General features: G+C 34.6%; 1 protein-coding gene across 1 annotated transcript in view; it reads right to left on the bottom strand.

Annotated features, from left to right (window-relative positions):
• Nucleotides 1–17,223, bottom strand: part of GABBR2 (gamma-aminobutyric acid type B receptor subunit 2) — a 349,731-nt gene that overhangs the window by 158,792 nt on the left and 173,716 nt on the right. The gene's annotated exons all lie outside the window — the stretch shown is intronic.

Raw genomic sequence — 17,223 nt, 5'->3', positions numbered from 1 at the left:
TACACTTGATTCAGTCAGTTTCAGATATATATAAAAACACTGACGTTAAAAAGTTGTTCTATCAAGGTATCAAAAGAAGAGGAAGAGGAAGCGCTTTGAATCACCACTACTAGGAATTAAAACCCTTTTCAATATAAGTTTCAATGTCAGTTTCAACAGAGAATTTAAGAGAATTAGAATTTAAGATTCTAATTCCTTTATTTATTATCTACATTTATTTACATTTACATATCTACATTTATTATCTACATTTTATTTAGTTACATTTTACACTGTAGATATGACCAACGCTGCTTTTTTAATGTGCTCTTGATGTGAAAAGTACACTAAGAAAACACTGAAAACAAATAATAAATGAGACTGGGCATTTTCTAAAATCAAGAATAGCAAATATCAACAATTGGTTAAAAATCTTCACAGATATGCTGAATATTACATAGAGGTGAGGTATTGTTTCTATTTAAAGAAATCATTCTAAATGATTTTAGAATTTTCTATTGCATAAAAAATGATCTGGCAACTAATATGCTAATGTAGTATTAGAGCCTTATTTATTCATCAATTTTTTTGAGGGAGGGGGATGAGACGAGACTTTTTTGTTTTGTTTCGTTTTTCAACAGAAAGAGTTTTCTAAAATAATACCAGCAGTTCAGCTACAGTTTTAGGTGAACCAGCACTCACTTCATAGAATAAAAAGTCATTATGCCAGTGCAGAAAAACCTGTGGTATAACTTATATCACAGAATCACAGAATGGCTGGGGTTGGAAAGGACCTCAAGAAATCATCTAGTCAAGAAAACTTCTACCACTTATGAACACTGCCATTCCCGAAAGATGTGAATTAATGAGGAGAAATTCAGAAAGCCACAATATAGAGGCAGTTTTTGCCAACATCATGAATGTCAAAATAATTTCCTCTCTCAGGTCATCATATTTAAATAAATGGTGTGGTCACTGACTTATCAGTTCTTAATATATAATTATATATAAATGGCAGTGAATTTAAATCCAGTTAAGGACATAGGGATTCATTTCTAGGAAAAGTTTCATCTATACAGAACAGTTGAATGCTTGAATAAGAAGTAAAATGGGATATTCCTGCAAATATTTGAAGGAGACAATAGTCAATGATAAAAGCAGATTAGATGTACAGCAGAAAGAAGGGTAGGAGAAAGAAATGGTTTTGTTATAGACATTAAGCTTCAGTCATGATCTGTAAGAATGTGTTGCAAGCGTAGAGATGATAGTAAAAGAGTAATTAATCTTGTGGTGAAAGAGAGATTGTGGCAAAGAGTAAATTATGGGTGCAGACTTTCAAGGCTGTAAACCACATTGTCACTTTGCAAATCAAATCATTTGCATTTGATTAATCAGAATAAGTTTGCAAGTCATAAAAATACTCCAAGTTAAGAATATCAAGCTTGCCTTGTTTTGGCTGCCAATTACCAAAGATAAAAAGGATATAAATTTAAAGTTCAATTTACTTAACATCTTGTAGTTACTATAGTTAACTTTTCTCCTTACTATAACTCAAATAGATTTGTAACTAAAACAAGCACAGTCTTGTGAATGCCATCAGACTTCATTATTTGTTATGATGAATTAGTGTATTTTTGTGCTAATTTTACTAGTTTGCATAAAAGCAGAAAATAATTTTTACTTTATCATGGAAAGTAAAGATATCCAACCCTTTCCACAACCTCATTGCAGCATAAGAGATTCCTTTGCTGTGTTTCTAAATTTGGACTAGGCTTTCTTTAACCTTCCTTCCTTCCTTCCTTCCTTCCTTCCTTCCTTCCTTCCTTCCTTCCTTCCTTCCTTCCTTCCTTCCTTCCTTTCTTTCTTGGTTGCTTGCTTGCTTTCCTTTTATCTACATCTCAGCTGCAACTATTTTTTGCTTGTTCTCCTTCCTATATGAGACCCATATGTACTCATATGTACTGCCATTACTGAATTTTGTTGAAAGCCATTTGAAGAGCACTTAGTATGAAAGAAAATAAGTAGACATTAAAGTTCTTGGTAAAATGAGGTATTGGAATTGCATATCATATACAGTCACATTTTGTTACTGATTAGAGAGGAGTCCATAATTTAGATTTTTAAAAAGATTTGGAGACCTCTGTGGCCAACCCAACAAAGATTTTATGATAATATTTTTTATCTTCATTTGATACTCTTATTTGTTATTGTTAAGATCACAAAATAAAGGTAGTCTGCAAAAATATAACATGCTACATCTCTGCTAACACTGTAGTTTGTGTTTTAGTACCCATCGCATGTCAGTCAGAGTAGAGAAAAGCATATCACAAACTAGATTTTCAGCCATGACAAACCCCCTGGGCTATAGCACGCCTATTTTGAAAAAACTAAGTCTGACATGCCTTTAATTTTCCTGCAATGCACAGTAAAAATTGTGTAATATTTTCACATTTTGTATAAGCAATTTATTCTCCATTTGTAGTTTTCTGAAATAGTTCCATAAAGAGATTTAATGACTATAAGGGTCATTAAAACTATACCAATAGCTTAAGTATATTAATATACTACTCTACTAATTAATAATACTGATATGCTGTATAATAGATTACAATAGATTTCTGACTAGGGAAATTATAGCGAAATTAGAGATTTTTTTATAAAGAACTTGCAAAACAAAGAACTTTCTTTTTAAAGGCTTGATTTAGCTGAGCTCTTTACCTTCTCTTTTGGAATACATAAACTTATTCAATATTCTTGTAAATATTTTGCTTAATTGGAGCCTAACAGAAAAAAAAAATAGAACTGGAAAGTTGAAAGCATTATTTTGCAGAATAAAAATGTTCAGCTGTTCTGCCCGCAATATTTTTTAAGTATCTGCATTAGAAAGTAAAGAATATCCTACAATTTTAAAATATTTGATCACATATGACATTTTTCCCTGAATTACACTGGAGCACAATGTGCTGTTTGACATCTGTTAATGGGAAATACGTAGGAAACAATTCTACCAATCGGTCAAAATGTTTGTTTAAATGCCCTGAATGTATAAAGCAGATCCTCTGATTATCACTAAATATATATAGCACCTAATAACTCCTTTCCTGTAAAAATATTCTAGAGATATATTTCAATCACAGATACAGTTCATAATACATATATAGTAAATATGTATAATAGTTGCCCAAGTAAATCAGTATACAGTTTATCTGTATTTCAATTGCTTAAAAATTTTTAAGAGTGGACACGTAGCCAACGGTGCAGCTTACTACACCATATAGAAAAGTAAAATTCTCAGATCTGAAAAAAATCTAAATGCCTAAATATATAAAGAAGATCTGAAAAGAAATATTTGGGTGACGCAGTTATATTTTCCATCAGTTCTTTCTTGTAGGCATACTTCATTTGCAGGAACAGCTACAAAAATTTGTAAGCCTGGTGACTCAGATGCTAATTCTTTGGCTTTAACAAAAAAAATGTTAGTGTTCATGATCCACAGTATTTTCTTCTCTCTTTTCTGAACTACGTATACAGGAGCTTTCATCCATTCTGTCACAGCTTTCCCTGTAGGTGACAGTATCTCATGGGGTTCAGTCCTGCATCCAGTATTGATCAACTTAGCAATGAGCTGAATGAAGGGCCAAAGAAATACCTCTGCAAGTTTGCTGATGATGCAAAACTAGGAAGAGCAGCTGTTATGCCAGAGGGCTGTGCTGTCACTGAGGGAAATCTGGACAGGCTGAAGATTGGGATGGAGAAGAATCTCATGAAGTTCAACAAAGCTAAGTGCAGGGTCCTGCCTCTAGGGAAGAATAGCCTTGTGCTCTAGTACAGGTTGAGGGGGGTGACCTGCTGGAGAGCAGCTCTGTGAAGCTGCTTCTGGACATCTTGTTGGACAAGAAGTTAATCACGAGCCAGCAATGTGTCTCTGCAGCCATGAAGGCCTATGGTATCCTGGGCCACATTAGAGTGCTGCCAGCAGGTTGAGTAAAGTGATCTTCCCTTTCTATTCAGCTTTGATAAGGGCACATCTGGAGTACTGCGTCCCGTTCTGGGCTCCCCAGCACAAGAAGGACATAAAACTACTGGAGAGAGTCCTGCAAAGGTCTATGAAAATAATGAGAAGACGTGGAACATCTCTTACCTGAGGAGAGACTGAGAGAGTTACACCTTTTTAACCTAGAGAAGGGAGACTGAGACAGGTCTCCCTGACGCCTCCCTGAGGCATATCAGTGTATGCAAATATCTTCAAGGATATGCCCAGTGACAGAACAAGAGGCAATAGCCACAAACTAAAACAAAGGAAGATCACTGTGAATATAAGGAAAATATTCTTTATTGTGTGGAACAAGTTTGTCCAGAGAGGTTGTGGAGTTTCCTCCTAGATTAAAAAACTCAGAAAAAATTACAAAGGAAAAAATGGCTTCAGAGTTCACAATGGAAAAGTCCTTCACTAGTAATACTACTGAGGTCTACACACAATTCACTCAACTATATTAGAGGCCAGCAAACAATTACTCAGTTTGGCTGATTTACTCTAAAATAAAACTAATCTATGCATTAGCGATTAGTGTTTAGTGTTGTCTGATACATATTATACTTTTTCTTGTAACTTTTCCTAAATTTTGTGGAGTCACAATTTCTTTTTCCTACTTTTGCCTTGCTGCTGCAGACACATTGAAGACAAAGCTGTGATGCAAGACATCAGGAAAAGACTTTTATTACAGACGAAAAGAAAAAAAACACACTTTTTATTTAAGAGATAGAGGGATATTACAGGTCTCAAAAGTGAAATTTCAGGTTGATTTATAAGAAAAAGTACCCATAAATGTACTTCCAAAAGTAACTGTGATTTTAGAAAATTCATTATGAAGGAAGTCTAACATTTTCAATTAGGAAATATCATTGGAGCCCTTTTGGAGATGCGCACACATCTCTCTGGTATAAGCAACTGAATTCAGCAGAATAATAGCCTCTGGCTATAGAAGTTTTTATTTCTATCTCACAGAATTCAATTTCAGTTGAGACATGAACCTTTGATGACAGTAACTTCTTTCCTTTTTAACATTTCTGCAGAGCATTTTTATTCAGGTAGTTCTATTTGAACATGTTAAGGCTCTAGTTCCATGGTCATGATGCAGATGGAGCATTGTGTGATTGACCAATAATTCCTACTATGGAAGAAGGCTCAGAGGAGACGGGCAAAGTGTGAGATGCTGATGAAGTTCAAGAATTAAGCAGGATGTAACTCATTAATTACAGCTTTTGCAGAAAACTGATTTAACTCAATATGGGGTACCAAAAGATGACCTTCATAGTAGATAAAACAATTGTAACTGTTGAGTGGATTAACTGGTGCAAATGTTTCTTCCTGAGTTGATCAGATGAATGTAAATGTCTACCTGACTTAGCTAGATCAGCATGGGGGGAAATGTATTCGTGGTTCTGCCCAAAGTAAGGTATAAAACCTGAACCAATAACAAAGGATTTTTTTAAGAGAACAATGGGCATGAGCTGGCATCAACCCATATATTCCTTCCCAGCAACTGGGGATGCTGAGCATTGTGATGGCAAGCAAGTTACAGAGACTGAGAACAGTAATCACATTAGTATTGTGATTGAACCACACAAGTGTACATTTGTATTGTGATTTCAGTGTATTGCTGAGATATGATGCTAAAACAAAAGTCCCATGTAAAATGAGATTTACTTTTATATTAAAACTTGAATTCTCCTTATGTGTGGAATCAGAATCTGTCCAGAGAGTACCGGACTCTGACACTAATTGGTGTCAACACCATGCAACAGAAAGCAAGCTGAGAAGTACATAGGGCTAGAAGACTGGGTAAGGCTTTTGCCTCAAATCTCAGCACTACAACCACTTTTTTTTTAATTGGACATATAGACAGAGAGTTCTTCTAAGTAATGATTGAGGGAGGCTGAGAGTTGAACTTCAGTCCTTGAGACCAGAAATAACTCAAAAAACCCCATTTCCTCATAATGGCTTTGCATGGAGTGGGAATACATCTTTCCCTGACAGTGGCTGAAGGAGGGATAGAAATTTGCCAGATTATCTACTTCTGGGACAAGAGCCTTTTGCAGCTTCTAGCTTTGTTTTCTGGCTCTGCATATTTTGCAGCACTCATAATACTAACTGTTTATGCACAAGATGATTCTAATTATATGATCAAACACATGATTGAACCACTGTCTAATTCAGGAGCTAGAATGAATGAGGCAAAATTTAAATTGTACAGGGAACCATACACTATGACTTTTCCACATCTGCAAAGGCAGAAATTACAAGTTATAAAAAGTTATTATTCTATAATTGTAGTTTTCAAAGTTTTCCAGGTAAAGGCTTCTGAATAACTAATCTACACCTACTGATAATGGATTTGGCACAATCCCCCATATATCTGTCCAACATAGATAGAGTAACACTGTAGTTCTGGTTGATTTTGAAATACAGTATGTAGCAAGCTCTTTTGTATAATCATTCCCTTTATCTATTGATTTCTGTGGAATTATTCTTGAGAATTTTTCAGTTTATCTATACTATTTTGCCGCTCAGAATGCTATTTATTACCAAATGCAAAACAAGAGTGAAGAAGAAATGTCATCTATGGCCAGCTTTATTTACAATGTTTTTAATATTATTTAACCATAATTCTGTTTTCGGCTTAACTTTATGTTGTTTTGATTAGAACTGGGTTGTTTTTAGTTAAGCTGTTACTACACAGTATTACATTCACTTACTACTGTGGTATTCATGGAACAATACAGAAACTGTACAGGATATGCTTATTGTGAAAGTCACCAGCATTATAAATGCTTCAAGAGGCATAAGCAATAAAGCTGGGTACAGATTTGCCCAACATGATTGTATAGGCAAGATTTAATATTGTGGCAGCGGTTGAACAAGTTCTTGGAGGAGAGCTGACAGGAGATTTCATTAACAGGGTTTAATTAAGCTTTCCTTAGATGCTGGAGGCTGGAAGAGGATACGGGTGTTGTCCAGATTTATGGATGGAAAGGTTGAAAGGCATCCTGTATTCTCCTGCAGTGTGCTCTTCTCCTGGGGACTATTTCTCTCTCTTCTTCATGTGGTTGAACATGAACCAGCAATGTGCCCAGGTGGCCAAGAAGGTCAATGGCATCCTGACTTGTATCAGGAACAGTGTAGGAAATGATTGTCCCCCTGTACTCAGCACTGGAGAGGCGACATTTCAAATACTGTGTTCAGGTTTAGGCTTCTCATTACAAGAAAGGCATCGATGTACTGGATTGTGTCCAAAGAAGGGCAATGAAGCTGATGAAGGGGTTGCAGCACAGACCTTATGAGAAGTGGCTGAGGGAGCTGGGGTCATTTAGTCTGGAGAAGGGGACGCTCAGGGGAAACCTTATCACTCTCTACAATTACCTGAAATGAGGTTGCAGTGAGGCAGGAGTCAATCTCTTCTCCAGAATAACTACTGATAGGATAAGAGGAACAAGTTGTGACAGGGGAGGTTCAGGCTAAATATCAGGAAAAAATTCTACACAGAAAGAGTGATGAGTGGTCCAAGAGGACCAGGCTGCCCAGCTAAGTGGACGAGTCCTTGTCCCTGGCAGTGGTCAAGAAAAGTGTAGATGAGGCACTTAGGGACATGGTTTAACAGGCATGGTGTTGAAGGGTTTATGGTTGGACTTCAAGGTCTTTTCCAACCATAATGAATTTATGATTGTTCCTAGAAGTATGAAATGAATCTCTCCTCTAAGACATGTCCCCTGTCCTTCACATCTCACCTTCACAAAAGACTTTCCTATGTCTTCGTGTGTTGCTGGGAAATAGATTTCGTGACTGCTACTACTGTAAGCAGTTGTTTGTCTGATGCACCTTGAGATTGGCCCTCCAAAGCAAGAGCAAATTGTTCCATTTTGCAGCAATGTTTTGCCTTTGAATAGTCAGTCTGAAACTCTTAGAAGTGACAACAAAACAGAAGTACAGTAACTCTTTGGACCATGTTCTAAAAGAATCATTTAATTCCTAACTGTGGTATGTAGGTGTGATTAGCATTTTGATGAATTTGAGCTCCTTAAAGATCTCAGACCAGGGAAAATTTTTGTCACACAGATAGATTCAGCAAGGGAAACATGGCAGTCCCAGATTTTATAATAATTTGTAAAACAGGACAGACAGCCTCCGGTCTGACCTTTTGAGGTACATAGGCTACAACCTCAGCTGTTATCATGTAGCAGATAGAAAGAAGACAAAAGTAAAGAATGCTGGTTTTGTTTTTCTAAAACATACAGAACGGGAATAGTCAGAAACCATGTAATTCAAAAAACATCTTCTTCCCCCAGCTACAGTAATTAAGACAACAGCCTGTTGTGAGATGATAATGGGGAAAAGACCAAAAATATAAATACACAACAAATACATGGAAATCTTAAAAGCCAGCTTGAAGAATAGTAGAAAAGTATTCAAAAATGTATGTTGTATATGTAGAATAAATGCTGTTATAATTCTTCAGTTTTCCTGTGTTTCACTAAAATGCTTCCAGGGTTTCTGGATCCTATTTGCAAGTAGAGCAATTCTACAAAGAAGAAAATTTGCTCATCATAAAAAAAAAAAAAAAAAAAAAAAAAAAAAAAAAAAAAAAAAAAAAAAAAAAAAAAAAAAGACTGCCAAAAAAGAGAAGCAATGATGTATGAAAAAAAGAATCCATTAAATATCAGACATGACAACCTCAGAGCTTCTCTAAGCTAAATCAGCAAATCATACCACTTTTAATATTACAGGTAGGTTCATACTCAGCAAAATGCTATGTTCAAGTCAAAGAATATTTTTGCCTTGAGCTATCATCACGACTAATAATAGTGGAGTGTATGCTAATTAGTGAAGCCAAAATTTCAAGCCAAAGTGTTGCAGTATGAACAAAGAATTAAAATACTTTTTTTTATATGGTTGATCGTGCTTTTTGCTGGCTAGTATGTACAATGTCACACTAGGAAATATCTCTCCAAAGGAAAATTTTGCTCTTACATGCACACACAGAAATTCCTGGCAGGATAAAATCCAATTTTTGTAATATAAATGTGGGTCATTTTCACTGAAGAACAGAAAAAGTCCTTTTTATAAGCATTTAAGAATTGCCCACTGATGGTGTAAGGTAGATGAAAACACCATAAATTAGCAATTTTTCCGTGCAACTATTCAGCAGTCAAGAGAATTAGTCCAAATGACTTTAACGCCAGATGCTTTGTAACTGTGTCGCAGAAATCATCATATGTAATTTGTTTATTTTTTTTCTTAGTGATGTAAAGAAAAAAAAGTCTGATGTAAAGAAAAAAAAAAGTATAGAGGCACTTCTGTCCTTTGTCATTTATTTTCCTAAAGAAACCTTTAAACTTTTGACATATTTAGGGATATTTTTATCAATTATCTGCTTTGATCATTCTCTAAATTCTCAATACTTGCTATAAATGCAAACAGATGTTGAGAAGATTTTAGAGTAATATGATAGAAGCTTTTCAAAGAATAGTAGAAGAATTATTCTAAAGATTTTGACAGAATGGTATATGAATAGAGTCTTCCTATCACCTTTTCATGTACAAAACTATCTTCACCTTATCTGAGATTTCTCCTATATCTTTTTTTTTCCAAATTATTATACCCAAATACCTGATATATCATTAAACACTACACTGTAAAACCCAAAGAATATATAAAATAAGCACCAATACACTAAAACACTCATACTTTTTATCATTTACAAAATTTGCATGAGAAGCTGTAGCCCTGTATAGGCATCAGTAGATCTTGCTTTTCACATTACTATAATCCAATTTTTTTACTATAATCCAAGCCAACATTCAATGGCTCACAGGTATTTGAGTCATGAATTCACCTAGTACGCTATCTAGAGGCATTGTCCAAATGTCCTTGGACAAGTTTCATTCACTGCTAATTTACAGCACCTCAACTGATCAGAACTGTTAAAAAACATGTTAAAAAAATGTTTTTTTTTTTTTTCATTTTATGCCAGTTAAAACGAATTTAGAGCAACTCTTCAGCTGATATTCACAGATTATTTATTAAAGCATTTTGCTATGTGAGGACCTTCTGTTTGCGATGAAGTTAAAATACTTACCACTAGCTGTAACTGAAAAAAGATCAAAAGATCAAAGCAATAAAATCTTACATTTTGCCTGTAAAGTTAAAATAACAATAATAATAATAATAAAAAAATGCAATGCCTAGTAAAAGAAGTAAGAGAAATAATGTTTTACATCCTCCTAAAGTTTATTTTTACTAAAGAATCCAAGAGTAAAGCTAACTTTAGTCTTGGATAGTAACTTTATTATCCATCTTATACCTCAGTGAGAATTTTAGGTACACAGCATTGAATTGCTGGAATTGGAATGTTCTGAAGACATCAAGGGAAGTATCTGCTCCAGTGAAGAATAGAGCAGTATTGTAATATGTACAAGCACTCAAGAATTCAGTTTCATACCATTTCTAAAACATCTCTAAAATCATAGGATCTTTTTTTTTTTTTTTTTTTTTTTAAAGTCTAGATTTACTCCTGAATGGCATTCATGTCTCAAATTCTCAACTGACTCAGGTACTTCTGCAGATTTCTCTCCTAATAAGGAAGCAAGGTGAATCAGAGGTGGGTCAGAGGAAGACATTTATGTGGAGTTTGAAGCAGGATAACTAATCTTGCTACTCAATCAATTCCTATGCCAAGAGAATATGTTAAAATTTGTAAAGTATGCCATCTTTGGTGAATTTTATGTCTTTCTTGTCATTTCAAATGGAGTCATAGCAGAAGTCCTGTCCCTAAACTTGTTCTATATCTTCTTCTTTTATCAATATTGAATGCAAAATTAACTACGCTACTGAAAAATGTTGTTAATCTAGAAAGCTAATTTATAGTTTTAGTTGATATCTTATTGCATCTTCTTAAAAAAAAAAAGAAAAACCCACCCTCACTAACAGTCCAACAGTGCCTGTAATGTCCTGAGCTTGCTTGATCTTCTAGCTAACTACAAACAAGCCTAGACGGGTTTTCAGGATTGAGAATCTGCTTGATATTTTTACAGGAAAATCCAACATAGCTAGGTCTGTCCTCAGCTGCAGCCATTGTGCAGTAATACTGACAATACGTGTGGAGTTTTCTTCAGAACACTGATGTTCCAGATGCTCTAGAACATTTCCATTTATGAAATATCTATATGAACAATAAAATCCGTTTTGGGAAAGCACAATCAGGCAAGATGATGTTCATCAAGCCCTATTCATTTTTAAAACTCAAAAATGATGAAACAGAAAGATAAACACTAGATATTGGAAACACAGAACTACTGGATGATACAAATAGCATAAAAGCCTTTCAGAAAATCATCTCCCTTCCCATTGTATTCTCCTGTGTTTTCCTGTAGCCTTCCTTTTCATACCAGCAACTTTAGTGGCTCAGTAGAAGATTTAAAAAGAAAAAAAGAAAACAGAAGGAAAGAAGAAAAAAAAAGGGACAAGTCCTCTTAAACGACTGGAGAGCTTCTCCTTTATCATCCCCATGGCACAGCTTTGGATTTGATTCCTGCTGCATAGAAAGACCCTATCTCCCAGGTCTTCTCCATCCCAGCCCCTGCTGACTCATCTGAGTCCCTGCCCTTATCTATACACATCTAATTATCAGGAAGAACAATCTCCTACTTATGCAAGAAATATACAGAAATGGTGGTTCCTGTCTTGATTCTTCAGCAATTAGCTGACCTCTCTTCCAGTTTCTTTATGGAAATATCCTTATATATCAATCTCAGATTGGTATACAATTGGCAGGGGAAGATAGTATTTTTTCTTCTACTACTGAAACTCCCTCTTACTATAACTGTTGACCTGGACTGGGACAGAGCTTCCGAGTTTGGTATTTTTTTTTCTGTTCCTTAGTGCCTCCTCATTCAGCTTCAAAGAAGAGAAAACAATGGTGGCTTGGAAGTAGGCAGCTATAAAAAATAGGTTGCAGTAAAAACAGGCTGGTGGAACTGCTGAGTTGTGCTTTGTATTTTTCAGAAATCTGAAGCAGAACTAACCTGTGATGACAAACCTGCACCACCACTTTGCCAACACAATCACCTTCACTACAATTTCTATGGACTTCTGGTATTTGCATCCATTGCACCCATCTGCCTAGCTTAAGACAAGATTAAATATAAAAGGACAGTAGATGGAAGAGATGTCAATCAGATCAAAGAATATGTTACAATAGCTTTTCTGTACATGCATATTAATTTATTATCCTCAAATATCTGCCTATTAAGAAGGCAGATTTAGTAATAAATAGTTCAGAACTTCAAGCTAAAGCTTTTTTATTTGCTACTACTACTATATTTATTAAATCATCAACTCTTGTTTAGCTTGAGGGCTAATCTAGAAATGTCAGAACTAATCTCAGTTCTCACTTCAAAATGTTTTGATTTACTTCTGTATGCAGTTTCACATTTTCGAGAGATGGAAGCATTTGCTCTGAATTTTCATAATGAGCAAACATTATTTATGATCCTTATGTGTCCTTGCTGACAGCTTATTTTAGTAGCTCTTTATTCCGAGGAGTCTCCTAAACCTATTGGCCATTGTGATAGGTGTTGAACAGCCTGCCATTGTACCTGTCTAGAAACACACATCTGCCAACGTCAGCTGTGGCTGTAAGGAGAAGTAACTTAGTTCTTCTAAGAGCTGTCATATTGCCTAGTAAGCCATTCTAGTATTGAAGACAAATTGTTTCCATAGCCCACTGTATTGTTCTCAGATGCTGAGCTAGGTGCATTACTAGGAATGAGAAAGCAGTAAGGAAATAAGAATTCTACCATATTTATTTCCACCCCAGCAGGTTCAGATTTGAGGTCCTGGAAATTCAAAAAGACATGCAAGAGATCTTGCACACAGACAGACCCCAAATATTCTTCCTTTTTCCTGAACTAGGCAAGACATCCTATAAGAGGAAACAAGTTCTGAAAAATCAAAAGGAAACACAATGTATGAAATTTACTATGGTTTACATTCATAAATCCATAGGATCAGCTGTTAAAAAAATCTGAGATCTGCCAAGAGCCTGTAAGTATGTGCATATGTGTGTGTGTGATATAAAGAAAGATATAAAGAAAGATATAGTAAAGATTTAAAAAATATAAGATCTCATATCTGGCAATGATCACTTTTTTCTCTTTCTCTTAACATTATGTGCTCTATGTTTTGCTGTTCACATTCCACATGTGAAAGAGAATTTTTATCAGGAGGCTCTGTGTTTTGAGAGGAGAAGGAGGGAAGAGAAGCAAGATAAGCGGGGATTATTTGAGAGTTCCCTTGTACCAAAACCTTTCTTGTAAGGGGTCTGCTTTATCTAACGCATTGGCATAACTCAAAGTAGGATCATCAGAATTAGATCAGTTTAGTAATCTATAGTACACCTAAAGTTTGTAATGAAAATTTGTAACTCAAATGTGGAAAGGATTGGATTAAAATACATATAAGGGAAGAAAGAGACTTCCAGGAACTGTAATTGCAAAACAGATTTATTTCAACATTCCCCTCCTTGTTTTGATGAAATTTAACTTCTAAAAAGTTAGTTTAGAAGTTAAACCACTTCTTTGAAGTTGGTTTCTTTACTTTGAAGCATTGATAGCCCTGTCCATTTAAAAAGCGTGGACTTTTGAATTAAAAGAAAACTTGCTTTTGCAGGAGACAATGATTTCATAGAGAAACCACAAGAAGTTGACTACTTCTTGTGTCCCTCTATGCTATATTTTATCTTTTAACTTTTTGGGAATGCTCCCTGACAATCTTGTCCTGCACAGTTCATCTAGATCACAAATAGTGCTTTTTAATCCACGGCTAAATGATGCATAAACATGCATATTTTCCTAACTAACAATCTGACTAGCTTATTGAAATCCCTCAAATTACCCAATTATAGATAATGGCCAAAGCAAATTTTCAAATGCTCGAAATTAACACCAAGTCAAATCCAATGAATCATTCAAAAGCGTTTCTCACTAGGAGATACTTTAAAGTGTCAGGTATTTCCTGCAGACTTAATACTCCTTACCCCACACTCTATCACATTATGTAAAATAAAATGTGCTATTAAAGCAATATTCTAGTGTAACAGAGAGCTACTTTATTAAAATGTCTCCATCCAAACCCCCATTTCTTTTACTATCTGCCCCAAATCAGTAATGCTATTAAAAAAAAAAAAAAAAAAAAAACTAGATCCCTTGTTAAGCAGGAGTTCACACTTCTAAAGTACTAATTAATTCTATATAATTCTCTACGACAGACAAATTGAGTATTACTCAATTTGACAGTTATGAGTTGCATTATTTCTTTAGGATGCCATGAAATAAACCTGCTCTTCCTCTTGTTATTCTGCTTCTAATGCAACCTCTATTTCAGAACAGTTGGGAAGTGGACACAGGCTGCTAAAATTCATTTTCAAAACCAATCAGTATCAAAATACAAAATCAACTCAATAATTAGCATTTTTCAGTTACTAAATAGGAATGCATCAGTTTGAATCCAGTATGCCAGAGACAGACACAAAAGTTCTTTCATGGCAGTAGTTTAAATATCTAGCAGATATTGTGATGAAATTTCAGCCCACTGTTCTACAGTCAGACATGGAAGTAAAAGAGCACTGTATTTAGTTTTCTAACTTCTCCATTGTAATTCTTCTTCGAATGCAGACACACACACACACACAAAAAAAAAAAAAAAAAAAAAAAAGAGAATAAAATTAACATTTTCAAAGCCTAATTTTTAATCACAGAGTAAGCAGCAGAATACTGTATCACATCAGTTTCAGGACTTAAGGCATAAACCCAGTAAAGCTAGAAACAGTTATGACATCACATCAATGATGTAAAGATGAAATGAAATGAAATTATAAAATTAAAATCAATCTTTTTTAAGATTAATTTCCTAGTTCTTACATATAACAAAACAGTTTAAAATAAAATAATTAAGAAAAAAACCCTAAAAGCTCCCTCCAATATACATTATCAACACTCCAACACCAACTGCCTATGCCATGGAACCAAGATACATGTTTACCATGCCGTGACAAAAAATATTTATATTATGAGGTTTAAAACTATGTTAATTTGAAAACACAAAAGTACATTTTCAGATATAGGTTTGAAATAATGCATACACATTAGTGTTTTCTAAATCTGAAAATTAAACGCAAATTAGACAAATTTCAATGATGATTATTTTGGGTGATGAAAAAAGAGATTTCTTATTTTAATATTTATTAGCACCTAATGGACAATGCATTGTACCTGATTTGTTCACGTAGTCAAATTAATTTTAATAGTGTATCATGAATTAGTGTCAACATTTAATCAGAAAAAGTATGTTTGAAAACTATTATACAGTTCCTACAGAATGGGTTACATGGTGGGACTTAAGAGTTAAGTAAGAGAGTATTTGAATATCAAATTCTTTATTATGAGTGTCCTAATTTTGGTTCTTTGAGCTGATTATTAACATTTTTCACTGATGTTCTTCCAGCTTCTTGGATGTTCTTCCTACTATTTTTCATTGTCAAACTTGACCATTAATTCTCAATCCAATCATTTAACATTATTTTATCAAATCATCATAGCCAAAGACACTGTACTCTTTTTTTCCTTCCATATCTCATCTTTTGTTTTTTTTTATCCACAAGACAAATGGAATCAGTAAGGTTAATATGACTGATGAAACTGATTTATTCCTCCTAAAAATTACAGTTCATTCTTATTTTTTTGTTGGTGTCTCTGAAATTAATGAAGAAAAAAACAAACCCCAAAACAAATAAACAACAACAAAAAAGCAGGTTATTTCATCCTAGAGAATAATTTTCTCGGGGAGAGGAGGGGCTATGGAGGCAGAGGTGTTGAATTAAACAGTGCTAATGAAATTATCAATTTTAAAATGATGGGTTGTCCAAACTAAATAGCAAGGTTAGGAAAGTACTAAAGAATAGGAGTTCCCTGGTCATAATACACTTCCATTCAGAGATGTTGTGCCTGGATAGTTCAAGACAGAGATGTCTGAGTCCTTGCAGTGAATGATTTATAAGCTGTCATGGACAGTGAGTTTTATTAATGGTTCTTCCGCTTATGAGCCACAGCAGCGCTGCTATATATCAGGCAGCCCTATAACTGCACAATTCTTTTACTGAAGCCTTAAGCCAAATCCAGTGGAAAAAAAAAAAAAATTGTACTGCGTAGCCAACTGTAAGTTTTTAGAACTGCTTAGCCATCTGATTGCTTTTATTTGCAAATTCTAAATCAATTTCAGTTCTACCTTAATATAAAACATAGACTCTTTGGTAATTAACAGAAGTAGCAAAAAGTTGAGCCTACACTAATTGCTGATGTCAATACTTCAACATTTCCTTCTCAGAATAATTTCTGACTTGCACAATAGCCTCCGTTCTGCTACTTCACCATGTTTTCAGTTCATTCAATATCCAATATGATTAAAAATTTATTTGGGAATGAAAAGTGATGGAAAGCTCTTGCACAGAGGCAGAAAAGATACTAGATTTCTTCATGCCCTTACTGCAAAAGCATGTTTAAATCTGCTTGCTCAGTGGACCACTGAAATACATATCATACATCCTTTAAAACTCTCCTCTAACCATTTTGCAAGACAATTATGCTGCATAGCAAAGTCAGTTAATAGCGGGTTCTCTCATTTGCTGTTCCGAGGAACTACGAGGGCCTTCCTCCCTGAAACACAGTCCAGTTACTCTCCTTGTGGAGAAGCATGCTCTGTACGCTCTTGAACACAGAAACAGGCCTTTAACTGCTGACTGAAACTTTCTCAAATGTGATCAGTAATTAAAAAATTTTAGGGCCACACTTCTATTGCTTGTGTTAGTCAGCCAAAAGTTATAAGTAATGAAAAAAAATAGTTTCTACAAATTTACAATGATATAATTGAAAACAGAATGAGATTATTACAATATGTGACTAGCTCTTCATTTCTAGTGAAAATACTTCATAGTGATAAATTTCAATTTTAAATAAAAGTAAATGATTACAGAAATATGTTGGGGCAATTTATAGTATAAATATAGTACATGGAGTAGAGATAGTAGTGTACTGTAGTATATTATTAAAAAAAAAAAAGGATGGAAATGGGAAGTATTTTCAGACCATCTTCCTGCTATTCCTCCATTCTAAAATGATCACTCAAAAGGTCATTGC

This window comes from Nothoprocta perdicaria, unplaced genomic scaffold, assembly GCF_003342845.1.
Source record: "Nothoprocta perdicaria isolate Ctin4 unplaced genomic scaffold, notPer1 scaffold_147, whole genome shotgun sequence".
Taxonomy (NCBI): Eukaryota; Metazoa; Chordata; class Aves; order Tinamiformes; family Tinamidae; genus Nothoprocta; species Nothoprocta perdicaria.
The sequence above is the reverse complement of the archived record's forward strand: the minus strand, read 5'-3'. Positions and strand labels throughout refer to the sequence as shown.